We start from the raw sequence: 15,120 nt of genomic DNA on the forward strand, positions 1-15,120 counted from the left end.
TTATACTGGCATGGCTTGTTCCTAGAAGGGATAATATTATGGTCTGATTAGAGAAAGGAGATTTAATCACTGACATTATTTTAGATAACCAATAGGGAAGAACGATGTTAAGCCTCCAGGTATCTGCAGTGGGGATAAAGGAGTTTGCATTGTCATGAATGTGTGTGTAATATATTCTCAGGTCCTTAGGGAATAGCGCACTCTCCTGCTGTCCCACTGAGTCCAGGAAGGATCTTGGCTAGAAAGGCACAGCTGACAGGAGTCAGTGGGCATGACAGGAGCAATCAAGTCCATTAATACTGTGTATTACACAGCGAGCCCTGTTCCCAGTCTTAGAGAAAAGGCAATAAGGGACAAATTTGGTTTGGTTTCTTGTGAATACTATGAAGTATCTTCCAATTCTTTGTTATCCATGAAGATCAAAGCATTTGAAGCTTTGTTTCCAGTATCAGACCTTGGAGAAGTAATTTCTCCCCCTCCCATGGAAACGCTGTGGGAAGACTGAGTACACAGAACGTGCCTTGGACCCGCAGCGCAGCACTGTGAATGTGCAGATTGTTATGCTGGATGCTCAGCATGTCCAGCTAAGTGACCTCTAGGGTCATCTTCCTTTCCTTTCCCAGCACAGCCCCCTTTCCCTTCAGTCACCAACGACCATATGGGGAGGTCAACTTATCAGCTGAGCAGAGAAGCCGCAATGGCAACAAATGAATTTTGCTATCTAATAAATATTTGTAAAAAGCTATAAATAGCTGAAGCATACATTATATTTTATTTATAATAGCATGTCCTGGCCTTTTCCTTTATACTTTTCATTTGGAAGCAGAGCTTCTTGACAATATGGGAATTGTTCATTTGGAATTAAGTTTTCATAAGAAATTAAGGGCTCCATGCTTTACAAAAATTTCTGTCAGAAGTCCAGAGACTGTGAATAAGATGAAGTGTTACTCTGAAGGTACTGGGAACTCAGTATGTTAAGAGCTATGTTAAGTCAAGAATGTTTTCATAAAATCAGAAGAAAACTTGGGACTGGTAGAAATATCTTATCCTCTAATAATTTTTGAATATTTGAGAGGGAAGACAGGTCTCTGCCTTGATTCTGCTTTCCTTGGAAAGCAAAGGGGCATACAAAAGGATGTAAGGAGAACCCTTGCATCTGCTCAATTTAATTTATGAACAAGGGATGACTTGAGGATCAGAGTATCAGTCTGAAACTCAGAGTTAGTGTCGCATTCATACTTCTGCCTGAGCACTTCCTATGTAAACTTGGTAAATGATTTTTGCACATGATGTTCTGAAATTCCCAGTGATTTCAGTTGCTTTGTTTTCTGGATGTTTGCCAGCCAACATTATGGCCCGTGTTCTTTGTTGCTCTGTTTCTTTGCTTGATTCAGAAACAAAGAGGAATAAGGGAGATGGGGTATGCAGGAGAATATAATAATGGAGAGAAACATCATGTAATCTTTGAATTTCAATTACTTTTTTTTTTTTTTTTTTTTTTTTTTTTCCCCAGCTGAATGCACCGGGAACTGTTCTGGCTTGCATTTTGGATGAAGTAGCTGCTCGAAAGTCTGGTGAGAGGAGGCAGCTGTTGGAAATATGCATTCTGGTTAACGCGTTCAGGCCAAGCCCCGTATGTGCAGTGGTAAGGGTGCTGCTCCCAGAGGATTCCCCTGGGTGACTCCCCTTTGAAGCACATCCTCCCTGCTGAATTCATCACCTGGTACTGTCTCCACTTCGAAAATGGAGGCATACCAGTGTTTCTTGGGCCGAAGGACGGATATCCTGAGAATACTGTGGTTCTCAGAAAGTCTCAGTCGTGGAGGTTAAAGGAGCCTGCTCGCGTTTTTCCTGCAAGCCTGGCCTCAGGCTGATGTAGGGCATCACGTTTCTGGAGAGCTGGCATTAGCAGCACGTCTCGCTGCAGCCACCAGGGAAGGTGTCAGTCACCACATATGGTTTATCGGGAGGCAAACCGAGGTGGCACTGGGGCTGCGGCGACCCTCCTCCTGGTGCCACCACCGTGGCAGCCGTGAGGAGACAAGAACCACGGCTGAACCGAACCGGAGACGGGGGGGTGGAAGGCGCATCACTCCTTGGCGCATCAGGGGACGCCGACCGGGAGGTGCCCGAGAGCCGGGCGGGTCCCGACCCCTGACCTCGGGCCGGCCACGGCCGCCGCCTTCCCGCCGCGCCGCGCAGCCGAGCCCCGGGGGGACGGGCCCAGCGCCGCAGTGGCACCTCGGGCAGCCAATCCTGGCGCGCTGCTCCCACCGCGTCAGCCAATCAGAACCGACAGCGAGAGATTGGGGGCGCCAAAGCCCCGGCGTGAATAAAAAACCCGGGACCTGTGGGGCGGGGATGGGCGGGGCGAGGCTTTGACGGGCGGTTCCTCACACCAATCCGAAGGCCGAACTTCAGGGCGCTTGGCCAATGAGCCGCCGGAGTAGGCGTGGCTGGCGGAGGGGGCGGGAGCGGCGGCCAGGGGGCGGGGGCGGAGCGGCGGCGGCGGCGGCGCTGCTCGGTGGCGACGGGCGGCGGAGGAGGCGCCGGAGGGAGGCGGCTGCGGGCAGCAGGTGAGCACGGCCGGGCCGCGGTGCGGGGAAGGGCCTTCGCCGCGGCGGCCGATAGCTGGAACCGCCGGCGGGCGCGACGCGGCCGTGCCAAACCCCGCGGGGCGCGGGTGGGTCCGGCGGCGGGAGGGGCTCCGGAGGCGGGGGAAGCCTGAGGGACCGGAGGGGATGAGGCGGGGCAGGGGTACCCCGGGAAAGTGCGTGCGGAGGCCGGGGGCGTTGTGGGGGCGCCCTCCGGTCCCCGCCCCGGCGGGGGGCGGTGGGGTGGGGCGCGATCCCCGGGGTGCGGTGGAGCGGGGGCCCGGCGCAGGTGGAGCCTGCGGGGGGCGGCCGCGGAACGGAGGGCCCTGCGGGGAGCACCGAGCCGCCGGCCCGAGGGAGCGACCCCTGGGGCGGCGCCGCTTCACGGGGTTCTCTCGGGGCTGCCTCCTGTGCCTGCGGTCTCTCCTAGGCCTTGAATCCCGGCCAGGTTTCCGTCAAAGGGTCCCTCCGGCGCGGCCGCTCCCGGGCGCTTTGTATCGCTTGCCGCCCCTGCGTGGCCGTGGGAGCGAGTGGGGGCTCCGGGAAGTAGGGGCTGCCCCGTCTCAGCTGGGGCTGGGGCGCTGTGAAGTTCGGTAGGCGTCGGAATGAGGCTTTTGGGCGATGGTGCTGACGACCCAGTCTGGCAGCGGGAGTTGTAGGGGAAAGGGCCCCTTGAGCAGCGGGGCTCGTCTCTTTTCACCCGGTTCGTGGCTTGGCCGGTGCCTCAGTGCGTGTGCGGCAGCTCGCCAGGCTGCACAAAGGAACAGCCGGCCGGGTTCGGCCCGTCCTGCGGGCGCAAGAGGGATGGATGAGCAACAGCGTGCGGGGCGGGGGCTGCGGCGGGCCCGGGGAGCATCGCCCCGCTCCGTGCTCGGTCGGTCACGAAGGGTTAAAATGCAGCTCCCGTTCGGAATGCCCTGAACTCCCTTCATTGCGCTCATGGAGATGAACAGTCTTCAAGAATGAAATGATGTATTCCTAACAGTAGAGTTAATGTCTTGCAGCAGCTCTGATCTACAACTCGTTCGGTCCAGTAGATTTATATAACCTGCTCATTAATGGTTTATGAAATTATAAGGGACCTTTTCTGTGTCCTGCTGTGTTTTCTGTGTTGTTGTCAATATTTCCTAATTCAGCTGTCTGGAGTAGGAGAAGCTTATACCTGTCAACAATGTATATTTGTACCATTTAGGGCATTTTGTTTTGCACTCCCGTTTTGTATTTTTGATCATTCTGCATCTCGAGATAGGCTCCTGAATGAGGAGAGTGAGTAAAATGGAAGGCACAGTCATTCTCTTTGGCTACAGTAATACTCTAGGTATGACTTGTAACAAAAAATGTAAATATTTCAATGGATTTCTGACTCAGTTCTATTTGACTTATTGATCTGTGATTACTGCTAAAATGGTCTTTATGATTATGCAGAAGTTAATAGTTACCATAGAGAAAGAGATTGTTTTTCTGTTCATCAGTGTTTTCCATTTCTTCATCTCTTGGCAATTGTCTGTGGAAGTGCTGTTTTTTTCCCTTAGCAAAAGTCTTACAGAAGAAATAAGAATGTGAATGAAATCCAAAACAATGAATTTCAGATGTGTTCATCCTTGCCTGTGATTCTAAGAGTCTTGGTAACCTGAGTTATCCTACAGTAAAAGCTTTTTAATCTGTAATTGCATGAGGCTGTAAAGCCTCAGTGAAAATTCAGATTTACAGGACTCTAAACATAACACGTAAAAGATTTTTTTTTTTCCTAAAGTATACATGTGAAGTGCAATTTAAATCAGCCATTTAAATCCTTACTAGCAGAAAATTTATTTTTCATCCTGGGAATTACTTTCCTGCATTCATTATTCAGCTTAATGTGTGGAAACTGAAGGCGCATGTAAACTAGACAGAGTAGACAAGTTTGTTTATCTTCTCAACCTAGTGTTGTGAAACCTTCTGATTTTGTGTTAGTAGCTTGACAGCATTATGCTTTTGGGAAGAAAAAAACCCAAACCAACAAGACACATTGGGCTCTTAAAACTTGCCAGACTTCTAAGTCTTACATTTTGTAGTTTGATAGAGCAGCTTGGTGTCAGAATGATCTGTAAGTAATTTTCTTTCCTACCATAATGGATATGATGGAATAAAAACTTTCTGAAATGGTAGTGAAAGTCTTTGCAAAAGTGCTTCCTTCCCCAGGAATATAAGCTATTGGGAAAAACATATTGTAGTAGATTTTTTATTGTGTGTTTGTGAGAGCCTATTACAGCACTGTGCAGGATTCTTGAATTCTGCCTATAGCTGGTTTTATATCACTAGTAATATTGATGGAGCTGCCTAACATTGGAGAAAATTTAATTGCTCTAATACTATAGAAATGAAATATTTTGGACTCTAGAAAATATGTTTTACAGAATGTATTAAGTAAGAGATTGGCAGCCTCAGCTGGTCCAGTTGATGACTTTAGAGTTCTATCCTACTTTTTGCACTCATGTACTCGTCTGACACCCTGCTGACTTCGTTCTTTTCTTTAGGGGAGGGGTCAAAGTTTACTTATATTCTTATTTGTTCTGCCAGCTTATCAAGCAAGCTTGGTTTAAACTAATGTGAAAGCTTGTCCTTAGTCTTGTTTTTGGAATTTGCTTTGATCACTGAACATACATTAAAATTACAAATTTCTTGTTTAGTCTTAGTTGATCGCGCAATATTAATAAGTGAGATTGGAGCATATTGCCTTTCTTTTGCTGCAGAATACCCAGCATAAATTCAATCAAGCTAAGACTTAACATGTCTCTACAATCATATTATTGCATTACCACCAGAGCAGCTTTGATTTTTCTGCCAATGCTTTCACCAAAAGGATCTGTTTTCCCCCTGTTAGTCTTTCTTTGCTGATCCAGCTGAAAGTGGTTGTACAGAAAAATGTTAAGCTTCAGTTGGATCAACTGCCTGAACTGACTTCATGGCTACACAAATGTTATTGCTTGCATAGGAGGAGGAGGAGGCTGTGACCACTCTTTGCTGAAGCAGCTCAATTTTAGTTTTGCCTAAGCTTGTCAATAGACTTGGCAGCTTAAACAGAAACTCTGGTGGTCATGTCTCCTTCTTTACTGCATCTTCAGCTGCTGGCAAGGAAGCCTTTGTGGCTGCAAGTTAAGTAAAGTCAGGGAGTTAATTAGGCTAGTAGTTAATTGCTTTTTTTTTTTTGGTTTTGTTGAATTTTGGCTGGATCGTGTGTCTGAACTGGCTAATCATCTAGGTCAGGGAGTGGAAATGGGACTTGCATTGAAATGGGGTTGAAGATGGGGCCATAGGAGCTCTGATTGAACTGTCTGAGCTTTTCTGCAACCATACATTTTCATCAGCATGGCCTGGGTTAACAAAGACCTATAGCAAACTGTATCAAGCTGGCTTGGCAGGTAAAAATCGCAACAAATTGGAGGGCGTTCTTCCATTTCTCTCAGCTGGCACGTTGATGTGGGTGGTAACAGTAATGGGCAGAGGATGCGGAACTAGGGATGTGCTCAGCACAGTAACCTCAGACTGACACAGCTGAGGAAGTGTCTGGAAGAGGATTTGTTCTCGTCCTAAGGGTGGGATCCATCAAATGCTCATTTTGAACTCATGTTCTTTATAATGCATAGTTAAAGCAGATGTTGCATCAGAAAGAAGAAAATTTTAATAATAAGCAAGATCAGGAAGAGTCTTCTGCTGTGCAGGATGTGGGTTTTGTTGTTGTTTGGGGTTTTTTTCCTTTTGTTTTTTTTCTTTTTTTTTTCTTGTTTGTTTATTTTCCTTCATTTTTATTGACCAAGACTTGCAACTGGCAGACCCCAGTTTGGACGTATAAATGGCATCATGTCTTATGTATCTGCAATTAGACATTCATCCAGACTCCTTTGAAGCGTGTGGTTAGGAGATAGCTCTGAAAATGTGAATTGCTTTGTTTGGCATTTGTTTTACACAGTAATTCTTTGTGGAGTCCTGGTGTTCTGTAGTAGTAATTACCAGATGTGATGGCTTAAAGATGTTTCTGTACTCTGACTTCTTTTCTGCAGAGTTGTGACTGAAAGTGTGTCAGGACAAATTCATTTGCGTGTGAGAAATTGCTTGAAAGGAATATGTATGCCAAAATGTAAAGGTGCTCTTGAGGAAAATGTGCAGCCATTAATTTCAGAGTCTGGGGATCTGAAACAAGCTCTTGGCTTCTTTGAGTGCTGAATCTGTAGGATTTTTTAGATTTTGCTGATGAGTTTTGATACTGAAGACAGAATCAAAGTTGTTAGCCTTCTAAGTGAAACTGTGGTTTCAAGTACAGTTTATTAAGACTTGGACCAAACTGTTTGGAATCTTTTTCTGATTACCTTTCCTTTTCTGGGAAACAACAAACTGGAACTTCCTGGTGAACTGGATTATAAGCAGTACTGTAGGTATACATAGACAGTTTACTCTTCAGAACTGCTTTCTGTAGGTTTGTACTTGGTCAGTGGCCTGGGTTTCTTCTCATCTAAGAGCTACAAGTGTTTCTGAACCAAGAAAAAACGTGCTTGGCCAGAACCACTCTTACTGTGTGATAGCTATTCTAAATTTGGATGTGACCACTCTTAATCAGTTTATTTTTCTGGGGCAAAAACTCCAAACATCAACGATCTCTCTTTCCTTCTACTTTAAATGTTGTTTAAACTTCATTAATGCAATTCAAGCCTCTGTAGAGGCTCCATTCTCAGCAGCGGACTGATTTTAGACTGTTAAAGAAGCTTATTTCTGTAATCCACCAGGACTAGAGATACCTCAGCATTTCCAAGGCTGTGCAGTTTGCTGATGAGCACCACTGAGCATGTGCCTTGTGAATGCTGAGTGGCTCATAAATGCTTGGGTCTTTAGTTAGCTGATATCTTTAGGTGTTGCCTTAAGATTTTAAGTGAGGATAGTCTTCTTTCAAAGGCATTAATTAATCAACTTCTGTAGTAAAAATCTGTGGAGACATGTGAGGGAATTTGTTCCCCATATGGAGGAATGACACAAATAGAAACTTGATTCGCAATTAATATAGGCTGGGTCTAGCTTTTGTTTAGTAACTAATGATAAAAGTGTTGGATTTATATTTTCCCACAGTAGAAGGGAAAAGCAAGTGTGTTCCTGCCTTCCAAATGTGTTTAACATCAAACTTCTAATTTTGTTCTTGGATTTTTTTTTTTCTGGGACTCAGTAGCACTAGACCAGTTTACATGAAGCAAGGAGCTGAATACCATAGTCCCATGAAACTTAATTGCTGGGGTTGGTTTTGTATCCAGTATTTGTTTCTTACTCAAATTAATAATCTAAATTCTGTGGGGAAAAAAAGCAGCAGATGCTTTTTGTTACAAAAAGACAGTTGTTACTAATTTGATTTGTACAGGTGGCTGTAACTGCAGGACTATAGAGCTGTATAGGTTGTGCTTTGAGGGTTGTGGCTGCCTCATGTCTCAGCAGTGGGTCAGATGAATTTTCCAACCTTTCCCTGTGCTTTACTACTATGTCTTTAGCATATACTTTTTTTTAAGGCTGGCAATTTTATTGTCAGAGTCTGCTTAACATGATATTTCTGCTGACTGTTTTTGATTTAAAAGAATGAGATGTGACACTGTTTCCAAAAAGCCTGTGAGGCTTAATCTGGTCTAAAAAGTCTGAGGAAGAATTTACCCGTCATTAGTGTGGTACTAGTCAAGGTTTAGTGCTTTGGGCTGAGGGTTCCTGTGCGAGGTCTTCCTTGTAGTTCTGATCAGTGCAGAGTCTGCATTTATGTTGAGTCATTGCATTTCAGGTTGAAATGTGTATCACCTGTGCATCAAATTCCCTAACCCAGTCTGAAAATCTGAGTATTAGAATTAGATTGTCTAGTTTAAGGTCTTACATAAATCAGACTTTAGAGGATTCAGCGGCTGTGATGTTGGTTTTACTTTTTGTATTTTAGCACATACCTACTGATAGAGTGGCTTTCTGGGGTTTCTTTCCTCTCCCCCTACCCCAGTTGAATTATCAGGAAGCTAGTTACTAGTTAGGATTATTTGTGTGCTCTCATATTAACAGACCTTGAACATTATCAGAGTTTAATATTGATGTCCAATTTTGCTTGTGTCTATAAAGTTTGGTATTTCTGTGTAGGTTTCAATGTCTATGTGGGAAGCATATTTTATGTGATGTGCTCTTTAACTGCATTTGCACAGGGTAGCTTTGAAAGAGTATCATGACATTTGTATATCTATTTATTTACACATGAAGATTGCTTCCTTTTTTTTTAAATGACGTGAATATGTCAGAGGCCATTTGCTAGTTTAAAGTGTCTCTCAACTGTGCCTTGCCTGGATTTTCCTGTGTCAAGTAAGCAGCCAATAAGTAAAAAGCCCCTCAGTCTTTGAGCAGCTGGGTACTCCTGTGTGTTCTCTTAGCTTGGTAGCAGAAAGCCAGCCTCCTGCAAGGGAATGAAGGACTGCCATTCAGTTGGCCTGTATCTTTTTGGTAGGATAATTTCTGAAAGCGTCAGTAAAATAGTTGTGTTTTTAACAACCTTTTCGACTTTATGTGTAAAATCTAACCTATGGCTTGGATTTGCTGTTTGCTGCTGGAAAGTAGAAGACAGTCACTGAATTCTTTGTCAAACTGCATGTGTTATGAATAGGTGCATCATGCTAGTATTCAATGTGGATTGTTTATCAATGTAAGATTTGCTAGGCCCAAACTCTAACGCCAAAATACATGAATATTACTTTGCTGTCGGGTGGGGTAGGGTACACCCCTTTAAAGAGGTATATGCTTAATACTATCTAAATGTTTTCCTTGTTCTTAGAAGTACAGAATTTGTTTCTCAGATGTGACTTTTATTGATGTATGTGACATAATACAGATTCATGTCCGTTATCTCACATTTCAGATATGGTCCCATACTTAAAATTTTATTTTCAGTTGCAAGAAGTTATTCTCTGCACAGTTAACTCTTGCTTTGAGCATTCTTTATGTTGCCTGTTACAGTTTGTTCTCAAAATAGTCAGTCATATCCACAGTGTTCAGCATCTTCTCCTTGCACAGACCAGGAACTTAACTGTGACTAGAAAAGGCAAGGTGGTTTGTCTGCCTACAGTGTTTGTTGACTTAAAGGCAAGGACCGAATTCTGAAAATCATATGGTGTAAAGAATATTTATCATTCAAGCAGAGAAAAAAAAAAAATTGGCTCTATCATAATTTAACTACTGTTAAATTTAACCACTGTTAAATTGTTATTCTAGGATTGTAGACATGGTTCTTCCTTTCTTCTGGGGCAGGCAGCGCTGAGGTAGGAATACAGATAAACCAAAAATGGTGAGGTCCTGAACTGTGGAAATTCTTGTTTTGGAAGACATAGGGAAGATAAAGAAGGAGATTATAACAATAATAATTTTTGAGGAAATCCAGGATTAAAACCTTTCTGATTCTGTCTTGATTTCCTCATTGCTCAATTTTCTGCTTTAATTTCATAATAATGTACTGCAGTGTTTTCCTATGAGTGACTATCATAACTTGGTTGTGGAAAAAAAAGTTCTACAAAATGGCTTGCCTTCTCCTGTTGGATATTTTCTCTCACTTGCAGGAATTTGGTTGATTTGATAGTGTATTGCTCTCTTTCATCTCCTGCATTTCAGGCAAAAAAAAATTTCAAAAAATGAATTATGTATTCAGAGGTAAGAAACCTTTATGGAATGTGGCATGTCCTGGAATTTTCTGAAATACTGGATCACGACTTATCTCCAGTTATGCCTGATGACAGCTAAACTTCTTGCACTTCTGAATTGCAGTTCAACATCCCAGGACTGTTTGATTGTATATTCATTTCTTTAACTGAATAAATTATTTCCTTTTTCCAGGTTTGTTTTCAGCAGGATCAATCCCTGTTTTCACTTCTGCAACCACTGAGCCCTGGTGCTTTGGGTGGGGGAGGACAAACAGAGGGGCTGTGCTGTTGCTAAAAGGAAGTGACATGGATCCGGTGCATGCAGCTACTGTGATGTAGTTCATTTTGGAAATGGTCCTGCCTGCCTGCCTCCTTCACCCTCCAAAGATCCCACCTGAGAGGTTATGCATTCAGGAGCTCTTCCCTAAAGTTTCTTCTAGATGCATAAGTGATTTCTGTGGCACAAGTAATGATGGCTCTTCTGTTTTTAGTAAAGAAGCGTCTGTAGGTCCAATTATGTGAGCAGTGAGCTGCTGTTACAGGACTCATGTTTCAGAGATGGGAGCACATCTCGGATCCATCAGTGACAGAACATCTCCAGGTACTGTCACATTGTTTTGTTGTCTGCTTGTAGCAGATACCAACATCTTGTTTAAACCAGCTGGCTCCTACTCACTGCCTTGGCTCCTCACATAGTACCTCACAGTCTAGTGGCCTGAATTAGTTCTGTCCCCTCCCATAATGGCCCTAGAAGTTGGGGTTTCTGCAAGAAAAGGCTGTGCAGCCATCTGAGCACAAGTAAAGAGGAGTAACTAAATGGATGTCTTTATTTTTCATTAGATCAAGTGAGAAATGGAACTGACTGGTGTGGGCTGAGTGTAGGCAAATGCTAAAATGATTAATGTGGTGATCAAGAAGACACAGTTTATCTTGTTAATGTTAATGTTACCTTAAGGAAAAAAAGAGTAGTCCCAAAATCTTCCTTCCTTCCTTCAGATTTTCTACAAAGAATGGGAAATATTTCTTTTACAGAGGACTTTTTTTTTGCTTCCCTTCACACATTGTCTCTGGCTCTAGTTGCATTTAGAAATATACAAACATGCTTACTTCAGTCTTATGTGGCTTTTACACTGTAAATGACTGCTCATTGTTCAGCTCACTGTTTCAGAGTTTAGTCTAGGTAGATGCTGCACCAGCTTCTTTTCCTCTTTCAGACAGTCTTTCAGCTTTCTAATGTGCGTCTTTGCTGTGAGACACATCACACGTATAAAAACGGATCAGTTGCAGCTGAAATAGCTGCTATCATGAAATAGCTAATGATGTGTTGACTCATCTATGAGAGATGGCACTGCATCCGGTCTAGTCCTGTACAGAGATACCAGATCAATCTGCTGTGAGTTGTCCCAGTTTCTTTAGTGGAAAGGGACTGGTATTTGCCAGTCTTGCATTATATCACCCTCAAAACATGAGGACTGGTGTTCTTTGGTAGGTGTAAAATGTCTATAGCTGTCATATTTTGAAATTTACATTAGACTTAATTCTATCTTCCAGAACATGATTTCATACACTTCGGGGCATAGATAATGCCCACAGTTCGTGACCAAAAATTGTGGTTTTACATTGCACTTTCCTTGGTTTTCCCTGTGGTGGGGTATTTATTTATCAGGCATGTATGGCTGCCAGGGCTCTAAACAATTCTGGCTTTAAGTTGTAGGCCTAATTTTTGGGGTAATCTCATTTCATAAAGTTGGAGATGGTACCAGTGTGAAATATACTGGGAATTGCTTCTCTCCACAGCTGTTTGCATGGTACTGTGAGCAGCCTTCCTACTCAGGACTTAATAGCTCTTGAGATCTAAGCAATGAGTGCGTTGAATTCTGGTAACTCTCAGTTCTTGCTTCTTTTAGGCACTCATTGTTATTGAAGACAGTGATTAGTTTAGGGATGTAGTAAGGATGGTCTTGGGGATTTTTTTAAAGTTTTTTTGTTTTGTTTTGTTTTTTTCCAGAAGCATTACATTCAGTCTTTTAATCTTTTAAAAACAAAAACATAAACACACAGTTTATGTAGATGTATTAGGTGTCAGTAACGAGTATGTATTTAGCTTCAATATGCTCTTTAACAGGTCATGTTCCCCTAGTAATTCTGGTATGGAGTGTATGGAGACCAGTCTTATTTATTTGGAGGTGTTAAAGCAAGCTGCATTACTGTATTAAATGAGGTATGCCATAATTCTGTGTTTACTTTGGGGACTTCATTATCTGCTGTTTTAAATTTGGAACTGGGTTACAGAAGTTCCTGGGTTTTAATCTGATTCTTTCATACAATTTAGAAGGTGTTTTTATTTTTCTGAAGATAGGAAATTGTGTCCCCATGTCCTCCCCACAGGCCTTTAGTCCCAATAGCATTTGTAAAGAACTTAAACAAGAGAACTGTCACTAATACGTATTATTTCTGACATTATATATATTATAATTTCCTATATGAGTTGAGATAATTTAAGTTCACATGCATGGAAAATTTGTTACTGTGATTGCTGTTTAGATTGTAACATAGTTCATTACTTTCAGTCTTGTCCAGAGCAAAATTAGGGAGGTTCTTCACATCCATTTAAGGTTTTTGTGACTCATCTGTTTGGCTATAGAAATATCACTTGGGGTTCATCTGAAGACTGAACAGAGTAGTTTAACATGCTTAAAATTCACCTTTGTTCTGTAGTAAGTCTAGATCACTATGTAGTGGTCTTAAAGGAAGGAGCAGAATGTTTCTTCTAACTGAGAGTAATAGAACATCTGAATATCAGAAAGGGGAAGAAACAGGGTAGTAGCAGATTGTGTGATTCTGTGAAATCAGTGAAGTAAGTCCAATGTGAAGGACTTGGTCAAAATTCTTGTAGTACACAGGAGATAAAGGATGTTAAAGAAAATTGCAAATTCATTGGTAATTTTGCAAATTAAAATGGTTCATGGTACAGCACAGGTTCGTTGAGAAGGAAGGTGGTTCATGGATCCTCTGTTGTTTTCTTTTCTTTTTCCTTCATGTTTATTTTAATATATTTTTCAATTCTCCTAATTTCTTTCCATAGAAACTTCAAGGCAAAAGATGTAGGGTCTAGTAGTGAAAGGCAGACTTGTGAGATCTGGATTAATTTTAATTTTGTTCCACAGATGTATTCAGTGATGGATTATTTGTGGTTAAATACAGAAGACTTAAGTTTTTCAGTATTAACATTTAGGTTCTTGGCATGACAAACTCCAAGTGAATCATGTTTTAGTTCTTCTGTGTATGGTGGAAAGTCAGAAATGGAAGAATCTCATTGAAATGAAAGGGTATTCACTGCTCAGTGTAGAAGTCTAGACTCAAGTCCTCTTACTTTGTAGCTTTTAACCCTTGAGATTTATAGTTGTAAGCCTCTTTGGAAGTTTAAAACATTTCTGTGGTTAATGGGTTATTCCTTCTAACATATGTCTGATAGATGTGCCTCTAGACAGGGTTACGACATTCAGAGAAACGGATGAGGGTATGAGCTGTTAGCTCAAAAATGTGTTTCCCAAGCAAGTCCTTGATCCAAGCAGGATCAAAACAAATGGTTTTGATTCTGGCAGTGACTGTACTGGGGGTGTCTAAGGATGAACCAGGATATCTCATGAATTCTTAACCCACCTGCTGCTACTGGAAGAACTGTTCTCACTGTCCATTGTGTACTTCTGCTGTGCCTTTTGTATTTGACTTTCTCATAAACCATAATCATTCAATGAAACCAGCACAAGGTATTTTCTGTTGCTGTGATGAACTGGATTGTCTCCAAGTGGTCTGGCAAACGCTGTCTAAGGAAGAACGGGAGCTAGGGGGAGCACCGGGCGGTTGGGTTGGTATAGCCACCTCCTGCAAACTGCTTTCAAATGTGAGTGAGTCATAATTTAAGTTCTTCAGTGCAGGGAATAGAGAAAATAATTTACAGGTAGTTTAACCTAGTTCAGTCTCCATCTACAAGTCACATGCTGATGATTTTAGAGCAAAGGAAGTTGTTTGTGTATTTTGAGAGGCCAGGTTGCACAAGGTAGTAAACAAAAAAGGAGCCACTCTTGAAAAAGTACAGTCTTTCAACTTTTTTTGAGGGAAAGTACTTAATGGCATCACTTTGAAAGTGTTTCTCATTCAAAAAAAAAAGAAACGAAAAATGTAGTGGAGTAGAGAGTTGGGCCAAGGGCAAGCATAGCCTTCCTAGCCCTGTTGTGAGGGTCTCTTCTCAAGGAAATGAGAATGGTGGAAGTAGTGGTGACTGACTTGGGGACTTCTTTCTCCCCTCTTTAGTGTGTGGATGTAACACTCTTTGTGTGTGATTTTTTGCTTTAAATGATGGCTGCTTGGTCAAATGGCAGTAGGTTGATGTTATGTGGGTAAGGGTGAATTGCACAGCCATGATTAGAGGGAACGAGTGCTGGTCTTGCATAAGAACAGGTCCATTAGAGAATTTCACTTACACAGAACCTTGAGTAATGGCAAAGTTTAGGCTGTGAGAGGAAGGAGGTTATTACTTGTGGTCCCTTAATGTGTGTTTTCATTTCACCCCCTTGCTGACTGCTCTTTCTGCCTCTCAGGGGAAGGACTAAGCAGCTTTTTTCTGTGTAGTCTGCCTACAAAACCTTGTTTATTTCAGGAGCCACCTCTTACAGAGAGCTCTGAGCATTGATTTTTTGAGACTGATGCTCTAATGGAAATAAGCATTTATATGTTAGTTTCCAAAATGTCTTCATTTAATCAGCTCTTGCTTTCAGGAAGGCTGCGTTTTATTTCTTCCCTTGAAACCCTGAGACACTGGGGAGTGCAGGTGCAGCTCCTTGCCTCAGTACAACCTG

General features: G+C 42.5%; 1 protein-coding gene across 3 annotated transcripts in view; it reads left to right on the forward strand.

Annotated features, from left to right (window-relative positions):
* Positions 1–2,475: 2,475 nt before the first annotated feature.
* Positions 2,476–15,120, forward strand: part of NUMB (NUMB endocytic adaptor protein) — a 92,232-nt gene continuing 79,587 nt past the window's right edge. Inside the window, exon 1 of one of the 3 annotated variants that reach the window (XM_058837905.1) lies at positions 2,476–2,576. The gene's annotated coding sequence lies outside the window, so the exon portion shown is untranslated. The other 2 variants (XM_058838072.1, XM_058838315.1) reach the window with 2 other exon arrangements.

Source organism: Poecile atricapillus, chromosome 1, assembly GCF_030490865.1.
Source record: "Poecile atricapillus isolate bPoeAtr1 chromosome 1, bPoeAtr1.hap1, whole genome shotgun sequence".
NCBI lineage: Eukaryota > Metazoa > Chordata > Aves > Passeriformes > Paridae > Poecile > Poecile atricapillus.